The sequence below is a fragment of the Neofelis nebulosa genome, chromosome X, assembly GCF_028018385.1.
Source record: "Neofelis nebulosa isolate mNeoNeb1 chromosome X, mNeoNeb1.pri, whole genome shotgun sequence".
Classification (NCBI taxonomy): Eukaryota; Metazoa; Chordata; class Mammalia; order Carnivora; family Felidae; genus Neofelis; species Neofelis nebulosa.
Genome location: NC_080800.1, coordinates 37,282,835 through 37,296,126, shown reverse-complemented (window position 1 = coordinate 37,296,126; position 13,292 = coordinate 37,282,835). Strand labels below are relative to the sequence as shown.

Sequence of the window (13,292 nt, the reverse complement as noted above, 5' to 3'; positions counted from 1 at the left end):
ACCTGACAAATTTATACTTCACTCCCTCTATATTGTCCAATAGATTTGGGACATTTTGCTTGTTTTTAAGGATATTGAAGATTTTTGATCATGGAAGTTACACAGGCAAAGCTGTTAGTCTAAGTCATGGTTCACAGGAGGTTTGATGAGAAGGGACTGGAAGCAAAGAAGTGAGTTTGGAAGCTTTTGCATTGTCACAGATCAGAGGCAATGAAGACCTGAAGTAGGGCAGTGGTTGTGAAAATGAAAAGAAGAAAAATACAACAGGGGTATCATGAAAGTGAATCTGCAAGACTCAACAAATCATTCAAGGTGAAAGGCAACAGAAAAGGAGAGTCCAGGATGACTCCAGGTTGACTCTGAGAGTAGAAAACTCCATCAATGGACATATGGGTGTCAGGATGTACCTGGGATTTAAGATGCTGTGGATAGGGTGATATATCAAATCTCAGCTTGGCATTTATGGCAATAGAGAGTCTCAGCAGGAAACAGAGTTCATTCTGATTATTCAAATGAAGAGACTTAATGAAGAGACTATTTACAGACCTGTGGTTAATGTCAAGGGAACTAACAATGGCTGTTGAGACAGAGATGAGCGACTATGAAGGGAAAGCTGTTAGCACCTCTCTAAGGCTGAAGGGACAGAGGGAAGGTACAGTATTGCCAGAGCCTACTGAGAGCTGGAACCATGGAAGAATAGCTCTCTGGTGGGAGCTGAGATTAAGGAGGCATCCAGATATTGCATCAAAGCAAGGAAGGAGTAGGGAGAAACTCCCTGAGCCCTCTATTCCCTCCTGCCAATTTCTTATAGGTGCCTCCCATTGGAACTTTGGAAAGGAAGGCCCACAGCCTCCCTACACACAGAATAGGAAAGAGAAGAGCAAAAAACAAAACAGGGATAAAATTGAGAAGACTATAGAGAAAAATCCAACATAACAGTTCTCCAAAATCTGCCTTTAGGTAGTCCCTACTATGATTTTTTATTTCCCTGCCTCCAGACGTTTGTTCATGCTGTTCCTTCTGCCTGGTATATTTTCTTTCTCTTTTGAAGTCTTATCTATCCTCCAAATCCTAAACTCAACATATTTTCCCTCTAAAAATACTTTCCAGATTAGCTCCAATCAGAGGTGATCTTTCTTACCTCTAAACCTCAAACTCCTTGTACTCCTCTTTCTATGTTCATGAAAGGCAAACTTGAGTTAATTACTTATGTCAGTCTTTTGCTGTCTTATAGAAAATAAGCTCAGAGACACATGGGTGGCTCAGTCAGTTAAGCATCCGACTTTGGCTCAGGTCATGATCTCACTGTTCCTGAGTTCAAGCCCCATGTCAGGCTCTGTGCTGACAGCTCAGAGCCTGGAGCCTGTTTCAGATTCTGTGCCTCTCTCTCTCTACCCCTCCCCCAGCTCACATTCTGTCTCTCTCTCTCTCTCAAAAAATAAACATTTAAAAAAATTTTTTTAAAAAGAAAATAAGTTCAATAAGTATAAAAATCCTGTTTCATTCATCATATCACTCAAAAAGTCTACCATAAAGTTTTACTTAAGGTAGGAACTCAACAATTTGGGAATACAGGAGTAAGAACTAAACTCTGCTTTTATATCAGCCATTTGACTAGCAATTTCTCCCTAACCCCTTTATTCTTTCCCCTCTCAAGTATCCATTAGTATAAGCTGCAGACCACCCAACAAACCTAAGTGCAAAACAGAACAGCTCAAAAAATATCCAGGAATTTGGAGAAGGATATGGTTAGAGGAAATGCTGAGTGAGTGGGAAACTTCCTGTTTCTTTTATCGAAGGACTTTCACAGGAGCATCTAGTACAATGGTTACACAGAGTAAGCACACAATAGATATTAGATGGATGAATGGATGGATGGGTGGTTGAAAGAATGAGTGGGGGAGGGGCAATGTCAAAGAATTTTTTACTTAATAATTTAGAGAGGCTAGATGTCAATTCTGATTCTTTGTATCTTAAAAATGAGAATGTAACTTTTAATATATTCATTTTTAACATTCATTTCAACCTAACAACTGAATATTAGGCAGGGCTCTAAGGATCTTACCTGGTATGAAAATAAATAGGTCCTGAAAGCCTGCCAAGGCAGAATGGATTCAGGGTGAACGTTGGAGAGACAGTCAATAGAGGCAACACCTATATCTTCAGAAGGAGAAAGTGTAACCCAGAGAGTAAAGAGGTCATTCCAGTGGAAGGAAATGGTGACCACAGCAAAGATTGCTCTGCATAGACTGATGAGTTGTGTTGGTTGCCCAGAGGCAACGCTACAGAATATTCAATGCCAGAAACATCAGGGAAAACCTAGTCAATTGGGTTACTAGGCATGAAGGTAACCAAGTGTAGGCAGCTAGATTACCTGTGTGGCAATAGGAATCTGAGGTCAAGAATTTTACAGAGATCTTTTCAGAAGTCCTCATCCAATGTGCTCCTTCTTTATTTTACTGCTCTCCTCATTATCATTTGCATTCTGTAGAAGGCTTCTTGCTTCTAATGTGTTTGTTCTCTTATTCTCATGAATCTTTGTATTCATCAGGAAATGCCCTAAATTTTGTTTTCTAAAGAAGGTAAAATTCTGACTTCTATCTGGTAGGCACTATGCTCTAGGAAATGACTTCATGGAAACACTCTAAACTAGTAGTTACACACAGCAGAATGTGCGTAAGCTGCTGTCACCATGGGTGTTAATTGTAACATGTCAATGAAAGACCTGGTTCCTAAGGCTGGCGGGCTAAGCCTCCTGCTGCTGCCAAGTGCTGTAATGTTCAACAGGGACATGATTTTTGACACTGGCAGTTTAGAATTCGGTGGCTGCCCTCACTGGTGGCCTCAGAAAGACATAAAATAAGAAAATATGCTGAATTTATTTAAAACATACACCACCCATCATAGCCAGAATGGTGAGGTGGATGTAACACCAGATGGAAAACATAGGATGAAACAACAACCCTGTGTTTTAAGAACAGCGAGTGGCCCATTTGAGCTGAAATATTTGAAAAGGATAGAGAAGTACTGGAGGATGAGGCCAAAAAAGCAGGATGAGATTGTGTTCTTTGGGGACTTGAGGACCAAGGTGAAGAACTGGTACTTAATTTGACAGACAATGGGGAGCCATAGATGACAGGATGGGGTTTGTTGTTGTTGTTTTTGAGCAATTAACTAAAGTGATTAGAGCTGCTTAATTAATTATCAATGCATGGGCTAGATTTAATTAAGGAGATAGACGAAATCAGAAAACAAATTAGGAGAGTATAATTAGAGACAGCTAGCTGACCAATAATAAAAATCTATCCATACGTTTTATGGTATAGAATTAGTGCTTGAGAGTAGAGACCCAGATGGACTACATTAACCAGTACCCCTGCATTCTGCATCTAGCCATCTAGATCATGTGACTAATTCTTGTCAAAAGCTCAGCTGATGCTTATCACTTCCAGATTAAGATGATTAAATGTGGGGGTGCCTGGGTGACTCAGTCAGTCAGGCATCCGACTTCGGCTCAGGTCATGATCTCCCAGTTCGTGAGTTCGGGCCCCGCATTGGGCTCTGGGCTGATGGCTCAAAGCCTGGAGCGTGCTTCAGATTCTGTGTATCCCTCTCTCTCTGCTCCTCCCCTGCTTGTGCTCTCTCTCTCGCTCTCTCTCTCTCTCAAAAATAAATAAAACACTAGAAAAATTTAAAAATGATGTTTAAGTGTGCATGATCCTCCACACTTTCTTTTTCCACCTTCTGCCAACCCCTTGACACTATGGCAAATTGAAAACCATGAGATGGTAAATCTGTAATACAAAGTCACAGACCTTTTCCAGATTCTTGAGAATTTCCAAATGTATGGGAACCTGCTCGGGACCACTTAGTTTCCTGACAGCATGAAGCTCACAATTCATAAATCATAGATTTCACTTGTAGGGAAGCTAGTTTGTTTGCATGGAGAAATGCTGAAAGCTACCCTTTTCACATTCCTATCTTTCTCTGTCTCAGGACTTTCTTATTATCTCTCACCCTAATATCTTGTCCCAAGGAGAACCTTATGAGGTCGTGTGACTCAGTCATTTAAGCCCTTACAGAATTTAAAGGAGAACTGATTTATTTTACTCATTTATGACAGAATAAGGAGTCAACTGAACACTTCCATGGCCCATGGGAAGGTCTCACCCACCCTAAATACCATCCCTGTATTATCTGAACTTCAAGCACCTAGAGATTCATTTACTTAAAACACAAACACACACACACACACACACACACACACACACACACACTTTCCAAGGCTAAATTTCAATGTGTCATCCCTAACTTCTGGGACAACCTCATGGTCTGCAGCACAATGGCTGAACCAAAATGGCCATGTACAATACCATTTACTGGTACAAGTGAGTTGGGCAGGACCAGCAGAGAGCCTCAGACTGGTCAGCACCTTCAAGACCTCCAGACTTCAAGTCAATATTTCCTGAGAAAATCAGAGTCCCTCACTCCATAAAGTGATTTGGAGAGCCCTGAGAGCCTGATGGTATCATGGGAATCAAAAGTCAGAAGGAGGACAAGGGTAGGTAAGAGCAGAGTCAGGGCAGATCCTTGTGTGAAGCGAAGATGATGCACAGAAAGTTAAGAATTACTCCTAAAACCGCATCAACTGACGATGTCTTTCCACACCTCATTTCTAGTACTAGGATATCCAAACAATAAATTCCCCTTTACTTAGGGTAACTTGAATGAGTGAGTTTAAAAGTCAAACTGGCACAACATTTAAGCAAGCTTACAAAAAAGGCTGCCATACTTACATCACCAATACTAATGTTGCTTTAAATCCCCTCCCAATTTTTGTCAACATATAGGAATATATTTTTTTACTCAGTTGTAACCAGTATAGACATTCTGTTCTTTGTCCTTTTTTTAACATTGTCTTGTGTACATATTTCCAAATAGCAACATACTCACATCATTTTTTCCATCTATGTATCATGCTCATGTGTTCATATGTCTACTTTGAAATAGTTGGGTAGTTTTCTCTGATTCATTATTATGAATAAACAGTGCTATAAACATCTTTGGACAAATTTCTTCTTTTTTTTTTTTAATTTCACTGGGATTTCTTCCCAATGGAGGATAACCAGGTTAAAGATACAAACAGTATTTTCATTCTTATGATTTGGTGCCAAATTGTTCTTCTTAAAGATATACATGTTGTTGAAAATGTAAATAACCTCAAATATATTAGATGTTTGCATTTGAAAGGAATGGGGGCATTTACAAACCTATTTTAAAGAAATAATCAGGAGCTCCTGGTAGCTCAGTCATTTAAGCATCCAACTTCGGCTCAGGTCATGATTTCACAGTTTGTGAGTTCGAACCCTACATCAGGCTCTGTGCTGACAGCTTAGAGCCTGGAGCCTGCTTCAGATTCTGTGTCCCCCTCTCTCTGTCTCTGCCCTGCTCATGCTCTGTCTCTCTCTCCTTCAAAAACAAATAAACATTATTTTTTTTAATTTAAAAAAAAGAAATAATCAAAAAATACAGAATGATTTATGAAACAAGATAGTCATCATAATACTATTTATAACACTGAGAACACAAAAGCCAAAATACTCAGACCACCTGGAAATGTCTAAGTAAATTATGATATATCTATAGACACAGTACATATGTGGATTTTTATTGCCATAAAAGTGATGTTTTCAAGGAATACTGAATGACCTAAGGGATGTTTGTGATATAAAGGCAAGGGAAAAATGCATTACCAAACAATATGCAATATAATCGTAACTGTATAAAGAGAAAAAATTTTTCCACAAAGACATGCATGCAAAAGGACTGTAAACAAATATACTATAATATTAATAGTAGCTATCCTTCAGTATAAGGTTTTTATTAGCATATGTGTACTTTATAATCAGAAATAGCAATAAATGTTATTTAAAAAAATGATCAACAAAGCAGAATTCTAGGCATAAAATGATACAAAGCAATAGTGAAGTTAAACAGACTATTGGTCACTCAGCTATGAATGTGAACTTTCCTTCTAACTGAACTGGGAAGGATGTGCATGTTAGAGGTGTAACAGAGGTGAGGAACTAAGAAGATCCAGGATGCAGGAGAAAATTTTAGAGCTTGAGGAGAAATGGTCTAGTGGGCAAGCTCCTGTTCAGAGACTTTCTTTGGTCAATAAGCTCCAACAATAAATTTTTGACCTTTGTCATTTACCATTGTGATATAATAAAGAATATTTCTGGCCTTTGTCCCCCAATCCTGGCATAGAGCTTCAAAAATCCTTTGAATTTCCTGATAAGAGTGTCTTTTGCTATACCTAAGGAGCCTCTCTCATTCATACCTGAGTTTATGTTAATGAAGTGACTAGTGGTGGGTCTCTAGATAACTTCAGGATGGGATTGGTGACCAGAAAGACCAAGCATATGATTGGACAGTTGGACTTTTCAGCCCCACCCCCACCCCACCTCTAAGGAGTGGAGGGAAGCTGGAGATTGGGTTCAATCTTGTGACCAATAATTTAATCCATCATGTTACATAATGAAATGGTGAACACATGGATGCTCTTGGAAGATAGTGTGCCCTGATTCCACAAGGAAAGGGCATAGAAGCTCTATGCCACCTGCCCCCCAGACCTTGTCCTATTCATCTCTTTCATTTGGCTGTTCCTGAGTTGTATCCTCTACAATAAAAGTGTAATCATAAGTACAACACTTTCTATGGATTCTGTGAGTCATTTTAGTGAATTATTGAACCTGAAGGTAGGAGTGGTCATGGGAACTCCCAGATTTGTAGCTAGCCAGGCAGAAGTGCAGGTGGCTTGGGAATACCCAGGACTTGTATGTAGCTGGCGTCTGAAGTGGGAGAAGTATTATAGGACTGAGCCCCTTAACCTGTAGGTTAAGGGATTTGGGCTAACTCTACTTAGTGTCAGAATTGAATTGAATCGAATTGATTTGAATTGTAGAACACCCAGTTGGTATCAGAGAACTGCTATCAGAATATAATCATCATCTACATATACAAAGGACAAAACAGTTCTCAAATATGTTTAAGGAAAATTGTATTAGTCAGGGTGATGCCAGCTTCTAAAAGAGAGAAGCCCCATAATCTCAGTGACTGAATACAGTAGAAATTTATTTCTTATTCATGTGACGTCGGAAATGGGTGTTGCTGACTGAGTGGACTTCCACATGGTCACTCAAGGACCCAGGCTACTTCCATCTTGGGTACTCTATATTCCTCCTGGGCCTCACAGTCCTCTGCACTCATCCAACAAACAGGGAAAGAGCATGGGAAGTTATACATGGGAAGTGTCTGTCAGCCAGAGCCTGGAAGTGGCACGCTCATTTCCATTCACCTTTCATTGCCTAGAACTTGGCCACCTCTCACTACAAAGGATCTTGGGAAATGCCCTCACATTAGAGGAGGAAATGTGTGTGATGAGCAAGCCAGTGCCTACCACAAGGATATGAAAGAATTTCTTTATTCTTGAAAGCAATAATCACCTAATCTAGATTTGAACCTGATTGATCTCAGTGGCCAAGAAAGACAGCTATAATGAGGTAAGTTCTTCATTGCCAAGTGCCATGGTAATGTATTTCAAAACGGGTCAGAACTATGGTGTTTCAGTTCAGTGCAAGAAAAGACTTCTTAAGCAAAAAGGGTGCAAAGGAGACTGACTTAGTCCTGCCCTGGAAGACCTTAGCATATAGCAGAGAATCGTATAGACCAATGAAGCTTTCTTTCTTCTTTTTTTCTTTTTTTGATTTAACAAAAGTTCTACTTACACATCTGGAAAATCTGGAACGCTTCACAAATTCGTATGTCATCCTTGCTCAGGGGCCATGCTAATCTTTTCTGCATCGTTCCAATTTTAGTATCTGTGCTGCCAAAGCGAGTACTGAAACTTTCCATTTAGCTTTCGTGCATGAAAACTACATACACTCAATGCCAACAAAAATCCTTAGCAGGTACAAGAATGGTAAAAAGTAGAAAGACTTTAATAAATACTATATCAATAGCACACTAAAAATGAGCATACTGTTCAAAGAAGTGGATAGACACATTGATGGATGAATGAACAGATGTTCTAGTATAATTTCAGAGAAAATTATTTTAATTGATGTAAAACACACAACACATGATTCAGAAAAGCATGGCTGACCTAAGGACAGAAGGGGAAAATCCACTTTGTAAAAAACAACTAACTTCTTAGCTCACAGAACAGGCAGTTCCCAACACAGGCACTGAATGTGTTTGTTTATAAGGCAATTATTTGGAACTCAAACTGCATTTTCCCCTAGAAGCAATGTCATGAAAGGTTGTTTAGATTCCCACGCAAAAGCAGAGTTGCATGCCTCTTTAACCCACAACGTATCTGAAGGATTACACTGCACTAAGGGTTCTGGTCCAACTGTAATTGAGCATTTCTACAAGAAAAGGCATCTGGTCTCCAACACAGAAAACTGCTCCCACCATTCCAGCAAAAGCAGGTGAAGAGGGGAAGGCATTGTAGTCCAGCTGTGGCTGAAGCCACAACAGATTCCTTAAGATAACCAGAATTGAGCATGGAAGAAATAGGCAAAGTCTCCATCATACGGGAAATCACAAGGGTAGATGTTTTCTGGGCTTCTGTAGCTAGTTAACATCCATAGCTCCGGTATCTTTAGAAAGCCCAGAAGATCATCAGTTCACATTCTCACACAGCAAAAATCAGCTCTTTGGTTCACCCAGTCCCCACCCTATAATCTCACTCTTGCTCACTAAACTTACATTTCCTGTCCAGCAAGGTCAGTAGCATTAAATGCTACAGAGAGCCAACATAAGATAAGAACTGGAAAACCCTCAATGTAGAGAGATGGGGTATAAGATGAAGGGACTTCATGCCTAGCCTGTGTCTGTTGTCTCTGTGGAGTTATAGGTTCATTCCATCTCTTGAAAACAGAACAGTGCTGCTGGGGTAGGCATATTGGCATGGCAGTGCAGGCCAGGTGAAGCTAGAGGCCATTATCACGAATGACATGGTCCTCAAGCTTGCACCACTTTCTGCAGCAGAGATTAGCAGCTTGGGTGTCAAAGTGGAGAACCCAGAGACATCTCAATAGATTTTCCTAACAGAAGACACTTCTTGGAAAATCATTTCCTAGGATGTCCAAATTAGAGAGAAAAGGACAGCTATGCCCAAAAGGGGAAGAAGGAGGACATGCAAGATTTTTCTTCAGAAGCCACTGTCACTTGGTCTGTATGTGTCATTTTTTAACTCAGAATTTCCTTTATCAGATTTTTCATCTTCCTAGGCAACTTGAACCAATACATCGCAGAACATGACAGACCTATGGAAATAAAATGAAGTTAAATTTTTTCAAATGAACTATTGCATCATAATGACATGGTCTAAAAGACTTTGGGGGGGGTGGATAACAGATGTTTCATTGGGGACTGTTTAAATCTTTTGGTAGTTTCATGTGACTAACATTTTTTGGAGGAGAAACCGTTAAACAAAAATGATCAAAGGTTTCCTTTGGGATTTGTCCCAGAAAAAAATGAGTATGCCACAGAAACTATTATGAATAAAGAACTTGAGGAAAGGGTGGATTACTTGAGGAAGCTAGATGAAAATTATGGTCAAATCAAACGGCTCACTCAGAAAACAATGACTCCCAATTTGTAAAAGGTTAATTTTAAAATATTTTGTTTCTTTTTATATTTTTATATGTTTTATGCATGGACAAGAAAACTATACCATTTAAATAAATAATAAAGCATAGGAATATAATAAAAATCAACAAAATTACTACTTAAGCATTATAAAATTGTAAACAATTTGCATCTACCCATGCACTATTTCCTAACTAATCCTCCGACCTCCCTACCAGAAGCATTTACCATCCTAAATTTGGTTTATCATTCTATTCCTCTTTTATAGTTTTATCTATGGTATATGTGCACCTAAACACTACGCTATTGAGTTTCCTCATTTTGAGCACTAAAAAGCAAACACAGCTTTTTATATGAGGTTTTGGAAGTTGATTTTTTTTTCACTTAAGATTATGCTTCCAAGAATAATCTATGTTGTTGCTTGGAAACACAGTTCATTTTTTAAATGTTTATTTATTTTGAGAGGGTGGGGAAGGACAGAGAGAGAGAGGGAGAGAGGGAATCCCAAGCAGGCTCCAGGCTCAGCACAGAGCCCAATGCAGGGCTCGATCTCACAACCGTGAGCTCACGACCTGAGTGGAAATCAATAGTGTGATGCTTCACCGACAGAGCCACTCAGGCCCCCCAACAGGTGATTCATTTTCAGTGCTTTTTATTACTCCATTTTATAACTATAACATCCTTTAATCCATTTTTCTGTAGATAAATATTTGGAGGTTTGGGGTTTTTTTAATATATGTATATATATATATATATGTATATATGTATGTATATACATATATATGTATATATACCCTGGAGCACTCTATTTCTCTTTACTGTTTTCCATCTTTGTTTAATATGCTGTTTAATCTGCTACTGAATTTTTTTTTTATCTCAACACTTGTATTTTTTATTTCCCAGATTTAAATTTTTTTTTCAATTTTGCCTGGTCATTCCTGATAGAATCTTGTTGTATGCTTAGATTTACCATTGTGCCCTTTATTTCCTTAAACCCAACTGCTCTATGCTCAATACCCGATCACTTGAATATCTCCATCCTTGAAGAGTCCAAATCTACTATTTGTTGTTCCCGCTGGTTTTCAATCTTTCTGAATTTCCTTACCATGGGTTTCATAATCTTTGATTGAGAGCTCACCATTTCCATTTAATTAGTGGGAGTTTGGTGGGCAAAATCTGGCAAAGCTTTCCTCTAAAGAGCGTGTGCTTCTGCTTCTTCCAAGAAGCCAAGGGCTTACTTCAGCTTGAAGGGCTTGGCTCAGTGCAGGACTCATCTTCCCTACCTTCTCATTGTCCCAAGGCTCACTATCCCAACAGCAACGCCTCTGTTGCCACATATTTTCACGGAGAGTCTGCCTCCCCCCACGGCTCCCTTCCCTGGTCCTGATTCCCTGCCATTCCCGCTCCAGTTCAATGGTATATTGGGAGTGCTCCCTGAATATATATATCCCCTTCCTCTGGGAAGACAAGCAATGTCTCAAGAAGTATGTTCTATGCAGAATATTATTTGCTCTGAAACAGCAGGGTTCTTCGAAGCTCTTATTTAGCTGTAACGCCAGAAGAAGACATCAAAGTGATTAATCTTTTCAAAGAGTCCTATTTAATTCATTTCAACTAATTCAGTTCATCTAACATTTATCGAATGCATTATATGTGCCAAGCAATGTTCTAGGTACTGGAGACATAAAAATAATACTGTTTATAGGTAAACTAGTATACTAGCATCCCTTACTCAAAAAGCATTATTTTTCTTCTTTACTTTTATGTCTTTTAAACGTATTGACTTATTTGAAAACTATTATTAACAGGTTAAATATCATGTCAAAAGTTAAATTCTATTGGGGCGCCCAGCTGGCTCAGTGGGTGGAGTGTGACTCTTGATTTCAGGGTTGTAAGTCTGAGCCTCGTGTTGGGTATAGAGATTGCTTAAAAACAAAATCATTTAGGGGTGCCTGGGTGGCTCAGTCAGTTGAGCATCCAGCTCTTGGTTTCAGCTCAGATCATGATCTCATGCTTTGTGAGTTCAGCCCTGTGGCACTTGGGATTCTCTCTCCCTCTCTCTCTGCCCCTCCCCCACTCACTCATGCGTGCTCTCTCTTGCTGTCAAAATAAATAAATAAACTTTTAAAAGGTAAAATAAAATCTTTTTTTAAATTTTAAATAAAATTAAACTCTGTCTTTGCTAAACTGATTCTCGATTTCCCTAGCTTCTTCTGCTCATGGTTCTCCTATTTTCTTTTTTTTTTACAGGGAATAAAAATCTCAAGAGAGCCTTGATTCCTTCCTCTCCTCCCCTCCATTACATCAAAGTAGTCCCTGAAAACTTCCCATTGATGCTTCTGCCAACATCTTGTCCATCTATCCCTTCTTTTCCATTCCCATAAACTCTTCCTACCACACACCTGGATTCTTAAAAAAAAAATTTTTTTAACGTTTATTTATTTTTGAGACAGAGAGAGACAAAGCATGAATGGGGGAGGGTCAGAGAGAGGGAGATACAGAATCTGAAACAGGCTCCAGGCTCTGAGCTGTCAGCACAGAGCCTGACGCGGGGCTCGAACTCACAGACTGCGAGATCATGACCTCAGCTGAAGTCGGACGCTTAATCTACTGAGCCACCCAGGTGCCCCAAACTAAATTATCATCTTAAACATAAGTATAGTAGAAATGCTATGGCACACATTTGTTTGCTGTTGCTGTTGTTGTTTGGCACACTTATATTGCAATGCACCTGTGATGACTAAATCCTTCCACTTCTGTGTTCAAAGCCCTGAGACATCTTCATTGTACACTGGTGATGTCATTTGGCTTCAACTGGGGCAAAAACATCAGGATCATTTACTTTCTCCAATTGCCTCTGATAGTCCAGGGAGCACTCATAAAACAACCCAGCGGTACTATTTGATGCGAGCTAATCACTGAAGCCAACATAGTTTTGAAATGTCAAGGCTGTTCTCAGTCTAAAGGTGAATGTGCAGGTCCTCCAAATTACATCAACATTTTTTTAGGTGATAATCTAAAAAAATAAAACTTTCTTAGTTCTCGTAGACTGTATTTGGCCAATGATATGCATCACTTCTGAACAAAAGCTTTAAATGATATGGCGTGACTTTCCTTATTTTCCTTCTGCCCTGCCAACCAGAAATGCTCCAGATGGATGCCGTAGCAATAGCTTGTGTCCTAGAGTGAAACAGAGCCACAGTGGACCCATAATGTACATATAATATGAATGAGAAAGAATCCATTGTTGTTATAAAAATAGTCTAAAAGAAAGTACATGAATCTTGTAGGTCTGTAGATCTCATTGTAAGAACTACTGGCAAAAAATAAAAAATAAAAATAAGCAATCACATCAGCATGTTTTAAAGCCTTGGGTACTCTGCCCCAATCAACATTTCCCAAATACCAAATACTCCCTTTGCACTCCTTAAACAAGGCCTGTATTTTCTTACCATTGAGCTTTCGCTCATGGAATTCTCTCTGCCTAGACATTCCTTTCCTCCCTCCTCACCTCTGCTCCCTGTAGACTCCAATAACTCTTCTTCAAGTGCTCCAATGGAATAACTACTGCCCTTTATACCTCTTTCCTTCTGTTTTTTTCCTTTTTCTCTGTGTCTTATATTCCCTACCAG

General features: G+C 39.3%; 1 non-coding gene across 1 annotated transcript; it reads right to left on the bottom strand.

Moving 5' to 3' along the window:
* Nucleotides 1-7,797: 7,797 nt before the first annotated feature.
* On the bottom strand, nt 7,798-7,904 carry LOC131503266 (U6 spliceosomal RNA). The gene has a single exon (XR_009257370.1). It is a non-coding gene; the product is annotated as a U6 spliceosomal RNA (small nuclear RNA).
* Between the last annotated feature and the right edge of the window lie 5,388 nt (nt 7,905-13,292).